This window comes from Sus scrofa, chromosome X (genome assembly GCF_000003025.6).
Source record: "Sus scrofa isolate TJ Tabasco breed Duroc chromosome X, Sscrofa11.1, whole genome shotgun sequence".
NCBI lineage: Eukaryota > Metazoa > Chordata > Mammalia > Artiodactyla > Suidae > Sus > Sus scrofa.
This window is the reverse complement of record NC_010461.5, coordinates 26,417,722-26,441,300: the sequence shown is the minus strand read 5'-3', so window position 1 is coordinate 26,441,300 and position 23,579 is coordinate 26,417,722. Positions and strand designations below refer to the sequence as shown.

Sequence of the window (23,579 nt, the reverse complement as noted above, 5' to 3'; positions counted from 1 at the left end):
CATGTAGAAATTCCAGGGCCAGGGATCAAACCAGTGCCACAGCAGTGACAATGTTGGATCCTTAACCTGCTGTGCTACCAGGGAACTCCTGATTTGAATTATATGAATTGCACATGAATTGAGGGAATGGGACCTATAAAACTAACAAGGAATATTCAGTATACTAATTAGGTTCTGAGAAAGGACTCTGGAATCAGACTGCCTGGGTTCAAATCCCAGCTCAGTTGTCTACTGCACTTAGACTAAGACTTAGACTAAGTTACTTAACCTCTCTGTGCAGCATTTCACCATCTATAAAATGTGGATGAAAATAGCACCTACCTCATAGAGTAGTTATGGTGATTAAATTACCTAGTATATGAAGAGTACTTAGAAGTACTATGTAAGTGTTTTTATTATGCTGACTGGTTTTAAGGTTAACATTGGTTAATTATCAATCCATTAACAGAAAAACTTGCCACATATCATGCTTGAATTGGTTGGATCATCAAGAAGAAAAAGAGAAAGATAAAAATACCCAAACCATCTACCCACATGGCTTACTGTCAGCTTTCATTAATGTGTCTTTACTCCTCCATACTTCACTGTCTTCATCAACGTAATTTATTGCCTCAGCAGACTCTCATCCAAGAAGATAACGTTTGCAAATAACTTTATGGCTCATTCTGGGAACTTTCTGAAAGACACATCACACGCCCAGACTCTTTTCATTCTTTGCCTTGAAAATCCCCACCTTGCTACATCTACCAATCCTAAAATTGTGATATTGTATATCACAATTCCTACCTAATCCTAAATAAGATTCCTCATTGAAAGGCCTTCCAAATCTTATAAATATCCTGATTTTCCCCTCCCCACCCAAGTTTATGTCAAGGTTGTTCTATTTTACTGCAGTAAGAATAAACTCAGCTATGTCTTGTCAACAAGACACTTTGGTAATATTTATGGGCAGCCAGTATTCCACATGGATTGGTGAACTCTGGAACTAGAATCAGAAGCTATAAAGACACAGCTCTGCTACATGGGCAAGTCACTAATTTTCAGATGCCTCTTCTGTAAAATGTATGTGTAGAAAATACATATATATATATAAAAGTTCCCACTACAGTCTGTGTTAAAGAACAGTTAATAAACATTTCTTACATTACCCTTCATTTTGTTTTTGGTTGCCTGCTGGGGAAACAACTACACTGTTAGTCTGGTCAAGCCATCATCTCTTGGTAAATGCTCCTTGGGCCCTAGTAAACCACCTTATAAATACAGCCAGTGTGAACTGAAGAGCCTGGAAGAATGAGGACACATAACACAAAGGCAGGAGATAGATAGGTACCAGGCTGAGCAACTGGAATCTGTCTCCTGTGGACAGACACTTCAAGATAAAGATTACGGCAGGAACAAGGAGGAGCTGAGTCCTGCTTGGATAAAAGATAGAGAGATCACGTATTTCTCATTCTTGAGGTCAAGGAGACCTCTGGAACTACACACTCACAGAAAGGTTCCTCAGAGGTCAGAGAAGGGAGGGGTGCCGGACCATTGTACATCCTATCAATTTCCTAGCAACCCTGGTGCTAGAATCCATCTTGGCTAAAACATGCACACACACACAGGGAAGTGCTCTGAGTCAGGCCAAATGAGGGCTCAAGGCCAGACAAATCAAGATGATTGGGCAGAGGAAGTCCAGAAGGACGTCCTCCATACAAGTGATTTAAAGTACCTCTAAAGCACACGATGCTCTTTCTCTTCTCTTTCTCTGTCTGTGTCTCTCCCGACCCACTACCCCCAACCATTGGAGTGCACCCGAGCTTTCTCAGTGTGCATCGTCCCTCTTAATAAACACTTTATTTGCCTCATTACTCTCAGTCTCTTTGCTGAATTTTTTCTCCAAGGGGACAAGGACTGGGGACCTCCATCAAGCCTGCTGGCCCTTGTGGTCTAGTGTTTAGGGTTCAGCGCTCCCACCCCACAGCCACCTGAGAACAATACTTGTTCCTCCCTGAGATACCATAGATTTCTGAAGGGAAGGCACTCAGGGCCCAGAGCAAACATTATATACTGTTTTTCCCGATAGAGAGCTAATAGCTGTTTTAAAACCTTATGGTGGAGGGTTAGCGTTGAAGAGGACCAGCACACTCAGCTCCTTGTTCCCCAGAACCTGGTGGGTATGGGGAGGTGTGCTACATTGTTTAGGCCTTCAACACCTTGCCTACTGACTCCTCTGCTCCTCCTTTCTCACTTCCAGTGCCAATTATTGATACATTGACCCTAAGGTCCAAATACATCCTTTTTGACTAATGGGGAAATGCGTCTGGACCTTTAAAATCTTCTTTTACCAGCTGCACAATGTTAAGCTTTGTCAGTAGAAGGTGCTGGAGAGACACTGTGGGAGGAAAGGATTTTGTGTCATTGTCTACTGTGCTTGCTCAACAACTCCTGCAGGATGCTGGGATGCTGGTTTTCCCTAGTATGGGGAACTTCCCCAGCACCCAGCTCCCACAGCACACAGAAGCCAGCAGCATCTAGCACCCAGAAGCTTCCCTTGGCACTCATCTTCAGAGGTTTTATAGCAGAGAACCTTTTGTGAGACACCTCCCTGTAAGCAGCTTCCCAGGAATCCTAGAAAATATTTTTTCCCCCCAGCAAGTTACAGAGTTGGTTTCCAGCCAAGTTCTATTGGTGTGACAACATAATGACTCCTCTGTCATTCAGTGAGTGATGGCTGTGACTTGACAGCTAGGTCTGGATCTCAGTTTTCAGGGGAGGAGTATCTTCCTTGGCACTCGATTTTGGGTCTAGGAGTGGTGGCTTCTTCTATATCTTCTATCACTATATTCTCTAGAGTTCTCTTTACTAAGCAATCCCTCATTACCCTAGTGTCCTGTGATACTAATGATTCTCTAAAGAATTTAATGGCATTTTAATTTATTTGTGAAATACCTCTTTGTATTTTTTGCTTATCAAAAAACTCCACTTTACTGAAGTATGATTGAGCTATAAAAAGCTGTACATATTTAATGCATACAACTTGGTGAGTTTGGAAATAAGTACGTATCCATGAAAACCATTATCACAACCTATGCCAATCACCTCCAACAGTTTCCTCCATTGTTTTTTTAAATTAATTATGTGATAAGAATACTGAACAAACTTTATCCTCTTAGCAAACTTTTAGTATACAATGGAGTATTGCTAGTTATAGGCACTATGCTGTACGGTAGGTGTCTAGGACTTATTACCCTGCACAACTGAAATTTGCACCCTTTGACTAATGCCTCTCCATTTTTCTCCACCCACTCCCATACTCTCTACTTTTATGAGTTTACTATTTTAGATTTCTCATAGAAGTGATATAACAATCTGTGTCCTATGAGTGCCTTGTTTCATTTAATGTGATGTCCTATGGGTTATCTGTATTGTCACAAATGGCAGATTTCCTTCTTTTTAAGGCTAGATAATATTCCACTGTAAATGTATACCATATCTTTTTTATCCATTCATCCCTAGATGAACATTTAGGTTACTTTCATTTCTGGGCTATTGTGAATAATGCTACAGCGAACATGGGAGTGCAGATATCTCTTGATATCTGATTTCAATTCATGTGGATATATACCCAGAAACGGGACTGCTGGATCATATGGTGTTATTTCTATTTTTAATTTCTGAGGAACCACCGTGCACTTTTTTATAGAGGATGCACCAATTTACATTCCAACAAATAGTGCACTAGTGTTCCCTTTTTTCTATACCTTTGCCACTTGTTATCTTCTGTTTTTTAAATAATAGCCATCTTAACAAGTGTGAGGAACTATTCCACTGAGGTTTTGTGTTTCCTTGATGATTAGTGATTGAACATATTTTCATAACTTGGCCATTTGTATATCTTTCTTCAAGAAATGTCTATTCAGTCCCTTTGTCCATTAAATTTTTTTTTATTGAAGTATAGTTGATTTTCAATGTTGTATTACTTTTTGCTATACAGCAAAGTGATTCAGTTAAACATATACTACATATTCTTTTCCATTATGGTTTATCACAGACATTGAATATTGTTCCCTGTGCTATACAGGAGGACCTTGTTGCTTATCCATCCAATATGTAATAGTTTGCCTCTGCTAATCCCAAGCTCCCAATCCTTCCCTCCCCCACCACCTGCTCCCTTGGCAACCATAAAGCTGATCTCTATATCTGAGTGTGTTTTTGTTTCATAGATATGTTGATTTGTGTTGTATTTTATTCATTTAAATTTTTCTTACTTTTTAATGATTTTTTTCATTATAGTTGATTTACAGTGTTCTGTCAATTTTCTACTGTACAGCAAAGTGACACAGTCACACATATATATACAATCTTTTTCTCACATTATCCTCCATCATGTTCCATCATAAGTGATTAGATATAGTTCCCTGTGCTATACAGCAGGATCTCATTGCTTTAGACCGCTCTGCCATCCTGACGGTGGGCAGGATCTCATTGCTTATCTACTCCAAATGCAACAGTTTGTATCTATTAACCCCAGACTCCCAGTCCACCCCATTCCCTCCCCCTCGGCAATCACAAGTCTGTTCTCCAAGTTCATGAGTTTCTGTTCTGTGGAAAGGCTCATTTGTGCCATATATTAGATTCCAGATATAGGTGATATCATACGGTACAAAGAGATAAATCTTTCTCTCTTTTTTTTTTTTTTTTTTTTGGTCTTTTTGTCTTTGTTGTTGTTGTTGCTATTTCTTGGGCCGCTCCCGCGGCATATGGAGGTTCCCAGGCTAGGGGTAGAATCGGAGCTGTAGCCACCGGCCTACACCAGAGCCACAGCAACGCGGGATCCGAGCCGCGTCTGCAACCTACACCACAGCTCATGGCAACGCCGGATTGTTAACCCACAGAGCAAGGGCAGGGACTGAACCCGCAACCTCATGGTTCCTAGTCGGATTCGTTAACCACTGCGCCACAACAGGAACTCCCAAATCTTTCTCTTTCTGACTTACTTTGCTGAATATGAGAGTCTCCAGGTCCTGCATGCCATTGCAATCATTTGTCCATTTAAAGAATTGTGTTGTTTTTGGAGTTATCACTGCGGTGCAGAGGGTTAAGGATCTGGCATTGTCTCTGAGGTGGTGTGGGTTTGATCTCTGGCCCAGAGTAGTGGGTTAAGGATCCAGCATTGCTGCAGCTGTGGCATATGTCGTAGCTGTGGCTCAGATTTGATACCTGGACTGTGAACTTCATATGACGTATGCGTGGCCAAAAGAGAAATAAAAAAGTGTTGCTTTTTTGGTATTGGGTTATAAGAATCCCTTATATATTGTATATATTAAGCTCTTATGAAATACATGACTTGCAAATATTTTCTTCCACTTTGTAGGTTAACATTTTGTTGCTGGTTTCCTTTGCTGTGCAGAATCTTCTTAATTTGATGTAGTCTCATCTGTTTTTGTTTTTGTTGCTTAAGCTTTTGGTGTCATATCAAATAAATCACTGTCAAGACCAATGTCAAGAAAGTTTCCCCTTTTGTCTTCTTCTAGGAGTTTATGGCTTCAGTCTTTTAAGTCTTTATCCATTTTGAGTGAATTTTTGTGTATGATGTAAGATAAGGGTCCAACTTCATTATTTGCATGGGGATATGCAGTTTTCCCAACATCATTTATTGAAGAGGATACCTTTTCCCCATTGTGTGTTCTTAGCATACTTGTCAAAGATTAGTTGACCTATATATGTAGGTTTCTTTCTGGGTAATTTTGTTCCATTGGTCTGTATGTCTGTTTTTATGCTATGACCATACTATTATGATTAATGTAGCTTATTAATATATTTTGAAATCAGTAGGTGTGATGTCTTCAGCTTTGTTCTTTTTTGTTCTTTTGTGGTTCCATATAACTTTTAGAATAGTTTTTTTTCTATTTCTATAACAAATGCCATGTGAATTTTGATAGAGATAGGACTGAATCTGTAGATACTCTTGTATAATATGGATATTTTAACAAAAATTCTTCCATTCAATGAACATTGAATGTCTTTCCATTTATTTTTGTCTACTTTTTAAATAAATATCTTACAGTCTTTCACCTCCTTGGTTAGGCTTATCTCTAAGTATTTTATTCTTCCTGATGTTGTTGTAAATGGGATTATTTTCTTAATTTCCTTTTTGGATAGTTTGCTGCTGGTGTTTAGAAATGCAAGTGGTTTTTTTACGTTGATTTTGTATCCTGTAACTTTCATGAATTTATGAGAGCTAACAGGGTTTTCTTTGTGTGTGTGTGCGTGTCTGTGTATAGTCTTTCAGGTTTTCTACATGTAAGATTATGTCCCCTGCAAACAGAGGCAATTTTACTTCTTTCTCTCCTTTTTGGGTCCCTTTTATTTATTTTTCTTGCCTAATTGACCTGATTGGGAGTTGTAGTTCTGTGTTCAGTAGAACTGTTGGGAGTGGGCATCCTTGCCTTGTTCCAGATTTTAGAGGAAAATCTTTCATTTCTTCACCATTGAGTATGATGTGAGATTTTCATATGTGGCCTTCATTGTTTTGAAATAAATTCCTTATTATTTGTTGAGGTTTTTTTTTTGGTTTAGATGGCCTCACTCACAGCATATGGAGGTTCCCAGGCTAGGGGTCAAAGTGGAGCTACAGCTGCTGGCCTATGCCACAGCCACAGACACAGCAATGCAGGAGCTGAGCCAGGTCTGCGACCTAGACCACAGCTCATGGCAATGCCAGATCCTTAACCCACTGAGTAAGGCTAGGGATCGAATGCACAACCTCATGGTACCTAGTCCAATTTATTTCCGCTGTGCTACTCCTATTGGTTGAGTTTTTTAAATCATGAAAAGCAAGTGGAATTTTGTCAAACACTTTTTCTACAACTACTGATATTATCATGTGGTTTTTATCCTTCATTTTGTCAATGTGGTATACCACATTGATTGATTTACCACGATTTACCATGACCATGATCCCACTTGGTCATGATGCATGATGTATTATGCTTTTAATGTGCTATTGAGTTCAGTTTGCTAATATTTTGTTGAGAATTTTTTTATACGGTACTCGTTGTGCTTCTTGGATTTGAGTGAATGATTCCTTCCCCATGTTAGGGAAGTTTTTGGCCATTATCTCTTCAAATATTTTCTCTGGCCCTTTCTCTCTCTCTTCTCCTGGCACCCCTATAGTATGGATGTTGGTGTGTTTAAAGTTGTCGCAGAGTTCTCTTAGATTGTCTTCATTTCTTTTCAATCTTTTTTCTCTTTTATGTTCCATGTCAGTGATTTCCAACAACCTGTCTTCCACCTCGCTTATTAATTCTTCTGCCTCCTGTATTCTGCTGTGGGGACCTTCAGTGAATTTTTTTTCAGTTATTGTATTTTGCATCTCTGCTTATTTAATCCTTATTCTATTTCTTTGTTCAATATTTCTTGTAATTTACCAATCTTTGCCTCCAGTTTATTTCCAAGATCTTGAATCATCTTTACTATCATTAATCTAAAGTCTTTTTCACGAGGTTTGTAATCTCCAGATCACTTAGCTGTTTTTCTGGGGTTTTTTTTCTTGTTCTTTTATCTGAGTCATAATACTCCGCCTTTTCATTTTGTATTTTTTTAGTGTGTTGTCCTTTTTGCAGACAATAGGATTGTAGCCTCTCTTGCTTCCTGATGGGAGGAACTGCTCCCTACCTACTGGTAGGGCTTTCCCTCTGGAGCAGTGGGGCTTTGTCTCTGAGTGTGATTAGAGGTGACTGTATGCCTGGGGGTGGGTCTTCGAGCAGCTTTTCCATTTTCCTTCTGTTACTGATTTCTAATTCCACTGTGGTCATAAAAAACACTTGGAAATATTTCAATCTTCTTAAATTTGTTAAGACTTACGTTGTGACCCAGCATGTGATATATTCTGGAGAATGTACCATAAGTGTTTGAGGAGACTGTGTTTTCTCTATTAGACGGGACCTACCTCTATTTAGGTGTTTTGCTAATGGGTGCATATACATTTATAGTTCTATCTTCCTGTTCAATTGACACTTTTACTATTATGAAATGACTTTTGTTTCTTGTGACAATTTTAACTTAAAGTATATTTTGCCTAATATAAGTATAGCCACCTCTGCTCTCTTATCATTTGGTTGGAATATCTTCTCCCATTCCTTTACTTTCAACCTATGTGCAACTTAAATCTCAAGTGAGTCTTTTGTAGAGGGCAGATCTTATTTCTTTATATATTCAATCTATTTTTTGACTGGTGACTTTAATCCAATTATATTTAAAATAATTAGGACTTACTATTGCCACTTTGTTAATGATTTTCTTTCTGTCCTGTAGTACTTTTGTTCCTCTCTTCCTCTTTAGCTGTCTTTTTTTTTTTTTTGATTTTTAGGGCTGCACCCAAGGCATGTAGAGTTTCCCAGACTAGAAGTTGAATCAGAGCTGCAGCTGTTGGCCTATACCACAGCCATAGCAATGTGGGATCCAAGTTGTGTCTGTGACCTACACCACAGCTCATGGAAATGCCAGATCCTTAACCCACTGAGTGAGGCAGGGATCAAACCCTCATCTTCATGTATCCTAGTTGGATTAGTTTCTGCTGTGCCACAACCGGAACTCCTGCTGTCTTTATGATTTTATTTTTCAAAGTAATATACTTTGATTTTTTAAACTTTTACAATTTTTTAATTTGATTTACAATTTTGTGTCAATTTCTGCTGTACAGCAAAGTGACCCAGTCATAATTTTATATACATTTTCTCATAACATCTTCTATCATGTTCTATCATAAGAGATTAGATATAGAACTTTGATTACCTTTAATCACCTTTTTATTATCCAATGCAGGTTTTTTCTCTGTTTTTTATTATTCAAATGAATTTATCACATCTGTAGTTGTATAATGATCATAACAATCTAATTTCACAGGATTTCCATCCCATAACCCAAGCACATCCCCCCACCCTCCAAACTGTCTCCTCTGGAGACTCAATGTCTGTGAGTCAGCATCTGTTCTGCAAAGAAGTTCAGTCTGTCCTTTTTTCAGATTCCACATGTCAGTGAAAGCATTTGATGTCGGTGTCTCATTGTATGGCTGACTTCACTTAGCATGATAATTCCATCATGTTCTATCATAAGAGATTAGATATGGAACTTTGATTTTTTTTTGTCTTTTTTTTGCTATTTCTTGGGCCGCTCCGGTGGCATATGGAGGTTCCCAGGCTAGGGGTCTAATCGGAGCTGCAGCCACCGGCCTACGCCAGAGCCACAGCAACACTGGATCCGAGCTGCATCTGCAACCTAAACCACAGCTCACGGCAACACTGGATCCTTAACCCACTGAGCAGGGCAGGGACTGAACCCGCAACCTCATGGTTCCTAGTCAGATTCGTTAACCACTGCACCACGATGGGAACTCCAGAATTTTGATTATCTTTAATCACCTTTTTAATATCTAGTGCAGGTTTTTTCTTTGTGGTTGACGTGAGAATTGAACAGAATTTCTTATTGTTATAATAGAGTATTTTAAGTTAATAAGAACTTAACTTTAATCACACACAGTCTCTCTACACATATACTCCTCCCCTTTTCCCCCTTTATACCATTAATGTCAGTATTTTTTTTTTTTTCTGCACTCACAGCACATTGAAATTCCTGGGCCAGGGATCAAATCTGAGTTGGAGCCATGACCTACTTCATAGGTGCAGCAATGTCGGATCCTTAACCTACTGCATTGGTCTGGGGATCAAACTGGCACCTCCACAAAGATAAGCTGGATCATTAACCCACTCTACAGAGGGGAATCCTACTTCTTTTTATATTGTGCATCTATTAATAAATACTTGCAGTTACAGCTATTTTATTTATTTATTTACTTACTTATTCTCTTTTTAGGGCCGTACCTGCAGCATATGAAGGTTCCCAGGCTAGGGGTCAAATCAGAGCTGTACCTGCTGGCCTACACCACAGTCATGGCAACACAGGATCTGAGCCGTGTCTGCAGCTTACACCAGAGCTCACAGCAACGCCAGATCCTTAACCCACTGAGCAAGGCCAGGGATTGAACCTGCGTCCTCATGGATGCTGGTCAGATTCATTTCTGCTGAGGTACGATTGGAACTCCAGTTATAGTTATTTTAAATGCTTTTGTCTTTTAACTTTTACACCAGGCTTAAAAGTGTTCTATGCACAATAATTATAGTATTACATTATTCTGTACTTGCCTATATATTTACTATTATCAGGAAGAGTTATACTTTTATATGCTTTTGTGTTGTTGTTCAGTATCCTTTCATTTCAAGTAGAAGAACTCCTTTTAGCACCTCTTGTAAAACATGTCTTGTGGTAAGAATTCTCTCTCTCTCTTTTTTTTTTTGGTCTGGAAATTTTTATCTTTCCTTGACTTTTAAAAGACATTTTTGTATAGTATTTCTGGTTCATAGTTGTTTTCTTTCAGCATTTTGATTATATCATCCCACTCTTTCCTGGACTGCAAGGTTTATACTGAGAAATCTGCTGATAGATTTATGGGGATCTCCTTGTATGTAATGAGTCACTTTTCTCTTGCTGCTTTAAAAATTCTATCTCTGACTTCTGACAATTACAGGCATACCTTGGAGATATTGTTAGTTTCATTTCACGACAATAAAGTAAATACTGCAATAAATATATTTACACTATACTGTATCTATTAAGTGTACAATAGCAGTGTGTCTAAAAAATGTACGTACCTTAATTTAAAAATACTTTATTGCTGAAAAATGCTAACCATCATCTGAGCCTTCAGCAAGTGGTAATCTTTTTGCGGTAGTAACATCACAGATCACTGATCCCCATAACAAATATTAAAAAAAAAAAAAAGAAATACTGTGACAATGACCAAAATGTGACACAAAGACACAAAGTGAGCAAATGCTATTGGAAAATGGCACAGGTAGACTTGCTCTATGCAGGGTTTTCACAAAACTTCAATTTGTTAAAAAAAAATGCAATGTTGGTGAAACACAATGAAGTGAAGCACAATAACACAAGCTATGCCTGTAATTATAATGTGTATCAGTGTAGGTCTCTTTATGTTCAACTTGTTTGCATCCTTTGGCTTTCATGAATCTGGATGTCCATTTTCCTCCTTAGACTCTGGAAGTTTTCAGTCGTTATTTCTTTTAGTAAGCTTCCTGCCTCTTTGTCTTTCTAGGATTTTTGTGATACATGTATTGATACGAGGGCTGGGATCTCATATTACACCATCTTGATGTCACTTCTCATTAATGATTCTTTATATTGGAGTTCCCATTGTGGAGTAGCGGAAATGAATCCAAATAATATCCATGAGGATGTGGGTTCGATCCCTGGCCTCGCTCAGTGGTTAAGGATCTGGCATCACCATGAGCTGTGGTGTAAATCACAGACATGGCTCCGATCTGGTGTTGCTGTGGCTGTGGCATAGGCCCACAGCTGCAGCTCCAATTCGACCCCTAGCATGAGAGCTTTCATATGCCATGGGTGTAGCCCTAAAAACAAAGAAATAAAAATTCTTTATATCAAATTCTATGTTCTTTTTCTTTCCTGAAGTGACTCAGACTAATATGCTTCCCAAGCCATTTCTCTCTCTTTATTCTTTTCCTTTAAGTTGAGACCTTGTCCTAAGTATTTGCTATATTCCCCAGTAGAAATAATTAAGTCACAGCACCCATTAGTCTCTTCTGAAGCTTTGCAGATTTTGCAGTTTTGGGGTACTCCTAATTTCTTTTTTTTTTTCTGGCCATGTCTGCGCATGAAGAAGCTCCTGGCCCAGGGACTGAGTAGAAATCAGAGCCCCAGCAGTGACAACACCAGATCCTTAACTCACTGAGCCACCCAGGAACTCCCCCTCTCAATTTCAATATGCTTTTCTTTTCCTTGTACTTACCACTGCTCCAGGGCAGATAAACTCAGACTCTGGTAGTCTTTATTACAGGAAAGGGGTCATAGAGAAGGGGAACATAAAGAGTGATGAGCTCTGGCTGACTTTCTAGAGAACTTAAATTCAAACACAACCTGCGTTCACAAAAAAATTTTCTTCCAAAAGTCTAAAAGAGACAAAAGATAAAGGCCTACAAGAGAAATCCATTTTTCTAATACATACTTTAATTTATTGGGAAGTAATACCTTTGTTTTATAACCTTAAAAGAATGCTTGCCTTCTCTCAGCCCTAATTTACATTACAAAGCATGCCACATTATTTGATAATAACTGGTCACAATGATTGCAATCTTTTTCCTCACTGAAAAGTGTGTTTATCTTCTAAATTTAAAAAATTTCAACTTTAAGGAATAAAACAAATTACTAACAAAAAACATTTAGAAATGATTAGAATTTATTTCTAAAATTGCTTCCCCTTTCCATACTAACTTTTCAGTTGGTTGAAGTTATTTTTACATTCTTTTAACCCACAAGGCAGCTGCTTTTTGACCATGTCCCTTATTCTGTTCATTACTTCTGAGTGTTTTGCACTGATTCCAAAACACCAAATGTAATTGAACATCTTTAAGAATACAATAAATTAATTTACTGCAGGACAAAAACACTGTATTTTTCATAGCCTTATTTTTTTTAAGGGCCTCACTTGCGGCATATGGAAGTTCCCAGGCTAGGGGTTGAATAGGAGCTGTAGCTGTCAGCCTACACCACAGTCATAGCAAAGCCAGATTCCATCTGCGTGTGCAACCTGCACCATAGCCCACAGAAACGCCAGATCCTTAACCCACTGAGCAAGGCCAGGGAATGAACCAGAGTCCTCATGGATACTAGTTGGGTTTGTTACCGCTGAGCCACAGCAGAAACACCTTTCACAGCCTTATTAAACTATAACTGACATAGAATGAAGTTCACATAAAGTGTACAATTTGATGTGTTTTGTCATATGTACACACTGGTGAAATCATCACCATAATCAAGATAATGAACATTTTATTCCCAAAAGCTTCTTCATGCCCCTTTGTAATCCTTCTCTCCTGTACTCCCTGTCTCATTTCTCCAGGCAATCATTGATATATTTTTGTTGCTATTGATTAGTTTGTTAATTTTAGAGTTTTATGTAAATAAATATGTACTCGTTTATGCTTTTTTTTTTTTTTTTGGTCTTTTTGCCATTTCTTGGGCTGCTCCCATGGCATATGGAGGTTGTCAGGCTAGGGGTCGAATCGGAGTTGTAGCCACTGGCCTACGCCAGAGCCACAGCAACGCGGGATCCGGATCTGAGCTGCGTCTGTGACCTACCCCATAGCTCACGGCAACAGTGGGTCCTTAACCCACTGAACAAGGCCAGGGATCAAACCCGCAACATTATGGTTCCTAGTTGGATTCGTTAACCACTGAGCCATGATGGGAACTCCGATGCTTGGCTTTTTTTTAAAACACAGAAAAATTACTTTGAGACTCATCCATGATGTTGTATGTATCAGGAGTGCATTCCTTTTTATTGTTTAGTACTATTCCATTGCATGATACATCACAATCTTTTAATTCATTCACTTGTTGATAGACATCTAGGATATTTCTAGTTTGGGGTTACTACAAGTATAACTAACTGTAAAGTATGAACATCTGTATATAAGTTTGTGTGGATATTTGCTTCTATTCCTCTTTTATTGGGCAAATAACTAGAAGTGGAATGGTTGAATCATACAGTTGGTATGTTTTTAACTATTTGATAAAGTGTAAAACTGTCTTCTGAAGTGACTGCACCACTTGACATTTCCACCAGAAATGTATGAGAATTCTACTTGCTTCATATCCTCACTGAAACTTGGTATAGTGAGTCATTTTTAATTTAGACATTCTAATAGGTGTGTAGTAGTAGTGCATTATTATCTTAATTTGTGTTTTCTTAAACTAATGATGCTGAAAATCTGTCTATGTGCTGATTTGACATCCATTTATCTTTGGTGAAGAGTCTATTCAATTTTTTTTTTTTGCTTATTTTAAAATTGGGTTGGGGAGTTCCCTTTGTGGCTCAGCGGTAACAAATCTGACCAGTGTCCATGAGGATGCAGGTTTGATCCCTGTCCTTGCTCAGTGTGTTAGGGATCCAGAATTGCCCTGAGCTGTGGTGTAGGTTGCAGATGCTGCTCGGATCCCATGTGGCTGTGGCTACGGCTGTGGCATAGGCCGGCAGCTGTAGCTCTGATTTGACCCCTAGCCTGGGAACTTCCGTATGCCATGGGTGTGGCTCTATAAAGAAAAAAAAAATTGGGTTGTTTTCATATTATTGAGATTTGGGAGTTCTTTATATTCTGAATATTAGTTATTTATCATATATGTAATTTATATTTTCTCCCAATCTGTGTCTTGTCTTTTTATTCACTTAATAGTATTTTTTTTTTTGAAGAGCAGAAGTTCTTAATTTGGCTGAAGCCTAACATCATTTCTTTTTATGTGTTATGGTTTTAGTGTCATATAGAAGAAATCATTGCCTAATTCAATGTTACAGAGATTTTTATTTCATGATTTTCTAGACATTTTGTAGTTATAAGTTTTACATTTATATCTCTGACCCATTTTTGTTCATTTTTGTGTATGATGTGAGGTATGGATTGACATTTGCTTTTTTGCATATGGATAGCCAACCATTTCTGCCAAATTAGTTGAATAAACTTGTCTTTCTGTGTATTGCCATTGCACCTTTGTCAAAAATCAATTGACCATGTAGGTGTGGGTCTGTCTCTTGTTCCCTATTTGATCAATTGACCTATTTTTGAATCCTTGCACTAATACCAAGTACAATTTTATAATGTCTTGAGGTCAAGTGATATAAGTCCTCTAACTTTTCCCCTGTTTTTGAAAGTTTTTTGGGGTATTCTAGGTTATTTCCATTTCTATGTAAATTGTTCAATTATCTTAAGATTTATAAATAATCATGCTGGGATTTTAATTGCTTTGAATCAACATCTTCACAATAATGAATCTTCCAAGCCATGAACATACTAAATCTCTCCTTTTATTTAGGTCATCTTTAATTTCTCTTAGCAATACTTTTTCATTTTTATAGTTTTCAGAGAATTGGTATCGGACATTTTTTAGTCAGATTCATTGCTAGGTATTTTATGTATTTGATGCCCCTGTAAATATTATTTTTATAATTTCAATTTTCAATTTTTCATTGCTACTACAAAGACATAAATTTATTTTTGTATATTGATCCTGTATTTTGCCATGTGGTAAACTCACTTATTAGAGTACCTTGTGATTCTGTAGGACTTTATCACATAGAAAAGTATGTCAAGAGTTCCCTGGTGGCTCAGTGCGTTAAGGACTAGGTATTGTCACCGCTGTGGCTTGGTTACTGACATGGCTCTGGCTTGATCCCTGGCCTGGGAACTTCCACATGCTGTGGAAGTAGACAGAAAAAAAAACACACAAAAAACAACCCCAAAACTACCCTTTTTCAATTACAAGCTGAAATAAGATGTGTTTCCATACTACATAGTGATAGCAGACACTCAGGAAGAAAGTAAGTGGAAATGGAAATTCAATGCTCAGGAGACAACTTCAGGTTTGAAGAAGTCAGACTTTGATCATTTTACTTTTTGATTTAAACAACAAATTAAACCTATTTTGTAAGGAAAGCATAAATAGCTCTTCTTTCAATGGCATTATTTATATTTCTATTCTAAGAGAAGGTAGTTGGTATGTGTACACACACACACAGAGGAATGCAAGAACACAGTGAAAGTAAAATAAGAAAAGAACTCTTTATATCAACTGGTGTAACTCATGCTGAAATCCTTGAACCTAGGCCCTCTGAAATTCAAAGGTGGTATCTTCTTATAGGTTAAAAAGACATCAGTATTCATAGCATTGTTCACCTTCAACTTTTTTTTGTCTTTTTGCCTTTTCTAGGGCCGCTTCCGCGGCATATGGAGGTTCCCAGGCTAGGGGTCTAATCGGAGTTGTAGCTGCCGGCCTACGCCAGAGCCACAGCAACGCCAGATCCAAGCCATGTCTGCAACCTACACCACAGCTCATGGGAATGCCAGATCCTTAACCCACTGAGCAAGGCCAGGGATTGAACCCACAACCTCATGGTTCCTAGTCGGATTCGTTAACCACTGAGCCACGACGGGAACTCCCACCCTCAACCTTTAAGATAAGTCTACTTATTACTGGCTGTCCCATGAGCTCAGGAATACTTCAGCTTTGAGAATACATTCCAACTATTATGATTCTTTTCTTTTTCTTTCCTTTTTTTGTCTTTTGTCTTTTTAGGGCTGCATCCGCAGCATATGGAGGTTCCCAGGTTAGGGGTCTAATAAGGGCTGTTGCTGCTGGCCTATGCCAGAGCCACAGCAACACCAGATCTGAGCCATGTCTGCGACATACACCACAGCTCACAGCAATGCCGGATCCTTAAACCACTGAGCAAGGCCAGGGATCAAACCCACAATCTCATGGTTCCTAGTTGGATTCGTTTCCGCTGTGCCAAGACGGAAACTCCTTCAACTATTATAGTTTTATTTCTTATTAAATTGCAAAGCAGAATTAAACCTCCCTAGGAAAAAAATAGTGGTTCCAGACATACCTGGTATTTATAAACAGAAGCTTGTGGGTGAAGACCATGTCTCCTTAGTTTATCAGCAATTCAACACTGCATTTATAGACAAATTAGAGTGGCCTAAAAGCTAGAACTTAAAGAATTATGTTGGCCTGATGTAGCTGTGGAGCCATTGTCCTATTCTTTTTCTTTTCCTAGGGATTTTGTTTATCTTTTCAATGATATATTTGTTAATTCACATAACAGTGCTTTTAGAAAAGGAGTGATATACTGTCTCAGGATCTGCATGAAGGTTTAGGCTCAGTAGAAACAAGACACTACTATGATGGCTTCCTCTAGATACATCTCTCCTCATGTCTATAGCAACTCACTTTTCACAACGTGAAATGAGCTCCCTCCGAGAGACTTATGTGAACTCTTTGTGCTTTAGTCATAGTTGACTGTTTTACTGGGCACAGATCCAACTGTAGGCAAGGATCACGATATTTTTAAATCTTAAGTTTCATCTCCTTTGAATAGAATGAAATCTCAGCTACCAGAGCACATTAATTAATACAGCAGTTTATTATGGATGACAGCTGCCTATGTCAGTCTGAGATCTTATGACTCACATTTTCCTTCAAAGGACTATTTCTTCAAAAATTTAATATTTATGGAGCAGCTAAATTTCTCTGCTCAAAAGACCATTAGTAGAATGACAATTTAAAGAGGTATTAACAAGATAGCATATTTTGAGCTCTGGTTTCAGATTGACCTAATTTTTTTTTATTAGAGTATAGTTGATTTACAGTATTGTGTCAATTTCTGCTGTACAGCATAGTGATCCAGTCATAAATATATATACATTCCTTTTCTCATACTCTATTCCATCATGGTCTATCTCAAGAGACTGAACATAGTTCCCTATGCTGTATAGTAGGACCTCATTGCTTATGCGAACTATTACAGTTAGAACAGATTGACCTAAATTTAAATCTTGGCTTTATTACTTACCGGCTGTCTAATTGTGCCTAGGTTTCCTCATTTTTTATAAATGAGATATGACTAGTATCCAACTCATGGGACCACAGAAATGAATAAATGAAATAAAAAGAGGCAAAGAACTTAGTTTATCAACAATTATGTGTGGCTGATATCAGTGTTATGCTTATCACAGGGCAAGGGCTTCGGAAATTAGCTTTTTGCCTCAGATTAAAACCATAACAATGGGAAAGTTTTCAAAGGAGTATAGCACTTTCAAAAAGATGAAAATTTCTGATTTTCCTGAGAAAATAACAACAGGAAGTACGCTACTGTTGTTTGGCAACCTTGGTCCTCTGAGGATGATTGTCATATCTTTTTTCTTTTTTGTCTTTTTAGGGCTACACCCGTGGCATATGGCAGTCCCCAGGCTAGGGGTTGAATCAGAGCTGTAGCTGCTGGCCTACACCAGAGCCACAGCAATGTGGGATCCGAGCAGCATGTGCAACCTACACCACAGCTCATGGCAACGCCGGATCCTTAACCCACTGAGCAAGGCCAGAGATCGAACACTCGTCCTCATGGATACTAGTCAGGCTTGTTAACCGCTGAGCCACGACTCTGTGGCTGTCATATCTTAAAGTCATACCTTAATCAGGAACTCTATGATTGTCATATCTTAAATCATAGCCTCCCTTGCTCCCTCTTGAGGTCCCATCCAACATAGGCTTTGTTCAGTCTTTTAACACAAAAAATTTCTCTCAACTCTGAACCCATAAGCGTGTTGTTTTCCCTGCTCAGTTTCTTCACTCCCAAGTCTCAGCCTGGTAAACTGCGTCTTATTAAAGTCTCATTAGTAAAGTCATTCCTGGGAAGGTCCTGACTGCTCAGGATGAGGTCAGGTTCCCTCTTATTATCCACTGCAAATCACCTGTATTTCTTCTTTTCTTACATTTTCACAATTGTTGTTTCCTGTTAGGATCTGACTTTCACATGATACCAGAAACCCCCTGATCCTAGGGACCTCTGGCTCTACTTTTCATGCCTAACACAGGGCCTAAACAAGAAAAGCTTCTCAAAGGTATTTGCTGAAATTATAAAGGTGAGACCCCATGATCAAGAGTGCAACCTGGCCAGCATATCTAGTGTATAAGTGTCACTATATAGCCACCCAAAGGTGTATATATTTGTTTAAAACTATAATTGTATTTTATTTGCTCACTATGTGGTGTGTCAGCAACTTGGACTTGTGTCAGAAATGTGAGTCAGCTGGATAGTGATTTTCCTGTTCTTGCTTCTGGTCATGCATGTAGCTACCGTCATCTGTTGGGTTGCCTATGGCTGGATGGTCCCAAACAGACCCATTCACACATCTGGAGTTGATACTGGCTGTCAGCTGGGCCTCTCTCTACTTTAAACTTCATCATCAAAGAAATTAGCCTGGGGTTCCTCACATGTCAGCTTCAGCATCACAAGAGGTGAGAAAAGAAGCTTCAAGGTCTCTTGAGGGCTACCTTGGAATTAGCATGGCATAATTTCTGCTGCATTCTATTGGTTAAAGCAAGTCACAAGTGCACCAATATTCAAGGGGTGAGAAAAGAAATGCTATCTATTGATGGGAGGAATAGCTACACTGCAGAGTATGTCAAGACTTATATTGCAAAGGGTATGCATTCAGTGGTAGGAATAATTTTTGTGGTCATCTTTGCAAACAGTCTACTATATCCAGATGCAGCAGTCATGCAAAATTAGCCTAATTACCTGGAAAGTGAAGGGGCACACAAGATAGACAGAAGTAAGTTTATACCTGACAGGAATAAGCTGCATGATAAATACATGCCTGGTCTCTGAAGTGAAGGGGAGAAAACTTTGTAGACAGAGAGGGGTCTTCTCATAGAGACCAAGGGTGGAAAGGTCATTTGAGGGAGTAGCCAATCATTTTACAGAGTAGAAGCCTAAAAGAGAGAGGTTAGAAAGTGTTGCAAAGACTGTACTATAAACAACGTGCCAATATGAAATAACTTCTGATGGAGAGGAGGAAAAGAAACTAGAAAACTGAGAGGAGAGAGCCTTCAAACCATTACTTGAAGTTTGGTTAGTAGCCCCTGAGGACATCCTTTTATAGCACAGGGTAATGATACATGATCACTGTGATGATACCAATTCATCAAAAACAACTCATATTTAAGGCTGTCTGTTAAATCAGTACTTTAGCGAAAATTTCCATCAAATACAGTGACACCTATGGTTTTAATTCATAAGGGATTAAATTATTTGGAAAAATATTCATAGAGAAAACATTTATTCTACAAATCTGGTAAAGAATTGGAATGTTACCATTTTTTGGCCACCCTCAAGGCATGCAGAAGTCCCTGGGCCAAGAATCAACCCGAGTAATCTGAGCCACAGCAGTGACAATGCAGAGTCTTTAACCACTAGGCTACCAGGGAACTCCACTATTGTTCTATGTACTTCTTTATCTGGTATGTCTTTTTTTTTTTTTTTTTTTGTCTTTTTGCCATTTCTTGGGCTGCTCCCGTGGCATATGGAGGTTCCCAGGCTAGGGGTCTAATCAGAGCTGTAGCTGCCGGCCTATGCCAGAGCCACAGCAAAGTGGGATCTGAGCCGCATCTGTGACCTACACCACACCTCATAGCAATGCCGGATCCTTAACCCACTGAGCAAGGCCAGAGATCGAACCTGCAACCTCATGGTTCCTAGTCGGATTTGTTAACAACTGAGCCATGATGGGAACTCCTGGTATGTCTTCTTTAGTCCAGGAATAAATGATACACGTGAGAATATGATTTATGCCACTGGAGTTGTACAGCACACCCAGGTGCACACTAGTGTACAATGCACATAGCCATATTTGGAATAAACGTACTTTCACAGGGCCATTACAAACCTCCACATAACATATGTGGAGTCCAGAAAATTCCACGATATAGATTGATAGTAAGGGCTTTTCTTGAGTCGTAGTCCAGACAAGTGTGCATGAGATAAGTCTACACTCATAGGGCCGTCATTTATTTCTACATTGAACTTATGAGGAATCCAAAAAATTTATGATTTAGAATGTGATGGGGTGGCACTCACTGAGTTATGCAGTACACCTTACCAAACATGGAATAAATCCACATCTGTGTGCCCATTAATTACCACTACACTGAGGATATAAGTAACCTAGAAAGATTCATGGTCTAGACTGTGGTGTAAATTACACCCAGCACTACACAAAATACGTCTGCTTTCATGTGTCCTTCACTAGCATCCACACCAAGCATGGACAAATCCAGAATGAACCATAGCATAGACTGGGATGTGTTTGGAACTCCTAGAGTTGTATAGTTCACTCATCCACTTCATGTGGCCCCCAGTTACTACCACACTGAATATGCAAAGTATCTAGAAAGACTCATGCCTAATATTTGCATGTTAATTGCACTCCTTTAGTTGTACACTGTCCCAAATGTACATGGAACAAATATACTTTAATATGGCAATCACCTACCTCTACCTAAGCATATGTGGAGTCAAGAATAACAAGTACCATAAATTTTGATGTGAATGGCAACACATGAGTGTGAAGTGCATATAGTGCTTCATGGCATATATTTACTTTCATACCACATCATTTCCCACCACAGAAGCATATGAATTGTCCAATATGACCAAGGGCATAGATTGCAATTTAAAGAGCCCTTCTGGATTTAGTGCACTAAACCATACATGAAATAAGTCTATTTCTACGTGGCTATCCCTTAGTTCCACTTTGAGCATATGAGGAGTCAAGTAAGAACCATGACTACGGTTGACTATGACATGAAAGGTATGGTTTAATGTACAATGTACATGGTCATTCAGGAATAAGTTTACCTTATTGTGGCTATCAATTGCCTCCACAATGAATATGTGAAAAACCCAGAGAAGCTATGGCATAGACTGCGATGTGAACTGCACCTCTTCATTGTGCAGTGCACTCAACTATATAAGGAATAAGTCTACTTTCTACTTACCACAACTTTAAGATCGGAAGATTCTCAAAAACACCAGAGACTAGACCAAATAGTCAATTAAACCCATTCAGTTGTGCAGTGCATGCTTATATACATTGAATACATCTGCTCTCATGTGGTAATCTCTTACTTCCATATTGATCATATAGGGAGAACAGAAAGGTGTATCGTAGATAATAGTATATGAATGGCACCCTGTGAGTTCTGCAGTGAACCCAAACTACAAACAATATTTCACTTTTATGATGCCTTTAGTTCCCATAACATTGATCAGATGAGGAGTCCACAGGTATCCATGTTACTAAACCATTGTATGAATGGCATTCCTTGAATATGCAGGACAAAGAACCATTCATGGAATAAATCTAGTTCAACAAAACCATCATTTTCCTTTATATTGGGCATATGAATACCCAGGAAAGATCCATGATATAGACTGATATGGATGGCAACTTTTGAGTATATAGTGAACACAATTTTTCATGGCGCAATTCCCCCCCCCCCTTTTTTTAGGGCTGCACCCATGGCATATGGAAGTTCCCAGGCTAGAGATCCAATTGGAGCTGCACCCGGGACCTACACCACAGCTCACGGCAATGCTGGATCCTTAATCCACTGAGCAAGGCCAGGGATTGAACCCTCATCCTCATGGATACTAATTGGGTTCATTACCACTGAGCCACAATGGGAACTCCTGTCAGTTCTTGAAGAGTACAGTATATTCGACTGTAAGTGAAATAAATCTAAACTTAGATGACCATCACTTACCTCCATATCAGCATATGAAGGGTTCAGGAAAAACTATGGAATTTACCAGTAAATGGCAATTCTTTAATTGTACAGTGTATCCAAAAGTACAAGGATAAATTTGCTTTCATGTACACATCATTAACCTCTATATTTAACAAAAAATCCATTTATCCTCTATATTTCAAAAAATCCATAGCACAGACTAGGATATGATTAGCACTACTTGTATTTTTCAGTGCACCCCAAAGTACATGGCACAATCTAAATTCATATGGTCAGCACTTACTTGCACATTGAATATGTGAGAAATGAATAAAGTCTAGTGGCATAGGCTGTAATATGAATAGAATCCCTTAAGTTGTGGAGTGCACCCACATTTATTTTTATGAGATCATCACTAATGCCACACTGACCATATGAGAAGTCCAGAAAGTAACATGGTATATACTGCAATATAAATTATATCAACCGAGTTTTGCAGTCTATCTATGAGTACTTACCTCCATTTTGAGCATATTAGGAGCCCAGAAAGAAATCTGGCATGGACTGTGATGTGAATGGCATCCTCTTGGTGTGCAGTATCAAATATAGAATGTCTTTTATGTGGCCATCTCTTACCTCTGCTGAGCAGATAGAGTCCAGAAAGAGCTGTGGAATAGAGTAGAATATGAATGGTCTCCTTTCAGCTTTGAGTTCACCCACTCATATGGAATGACTACCTTCATGTGGTCATTGCTAACCTTCACACTGACTATAGAAGGAATTAACAAAGTCTCATGGCATAGTCTTGTGACATGACAGGTGCTCCTAGATTTGTATAGTCCTTTCAACCATACATAGACTAAGTCTACTTTTATGTGATACTAATTCACATTCACATATGGGTAGCCTGAATAATTTATGGTGTAGACCATGACAGAAATAGCATCCCTTCAGTTGTTCAGTGTAGTAATCTGCACATGGCAGATCTCTTCCCAATATTTATCCATTTTTTCCTTCCATGAATTTTAAAGTTTTGATTCCCTGAATTTTAGCCAGGTAAATAAATACAAAATGAAAGTGTTTCTCAGCCTCTACTCTACCTGTCACTATGTAATAAAGTTCTAGGCCATGTGCACAATGCTTGTGAAACTTCCCGAAAGTGTCTTTACAGTGAAGTGGATATTCTTCTCCCTTCCCTCTCTTTCTGCAAACTTGAATGAAATTGTGTTAGTTGAGGTTAAAGCAGTCATTCTGGGACCTGAGGCAGAAGCTGCATATTGAGGATAGTGGAGTAAAATACTCTAAAGGGCATGGACCCTTAATGATTGTAGAGTCACTATACTAGCTCTGGACTGTTACTTCTGACTACTCAC

At 38.7% G+C, this 23,579-nt stretch overlaps 1 long non-coding RNA gene across 1 annotated transcript; it reads right to left on the bottom strand.

Annotated features, from left to right (window-relative positions):
* On the bottom strand, positions 377 to 22,869 carry LOC110257833. The gene is made up of 2 exons (XR_002340844.1): positions 22,725 to 22,869; positions 377 to 676 (listed from the first exon to the last, which is right to left on the bottom strand). It is a non-coding gene; the product is annotated as an uncharacterized LOC110257833 (long non-coding RNA).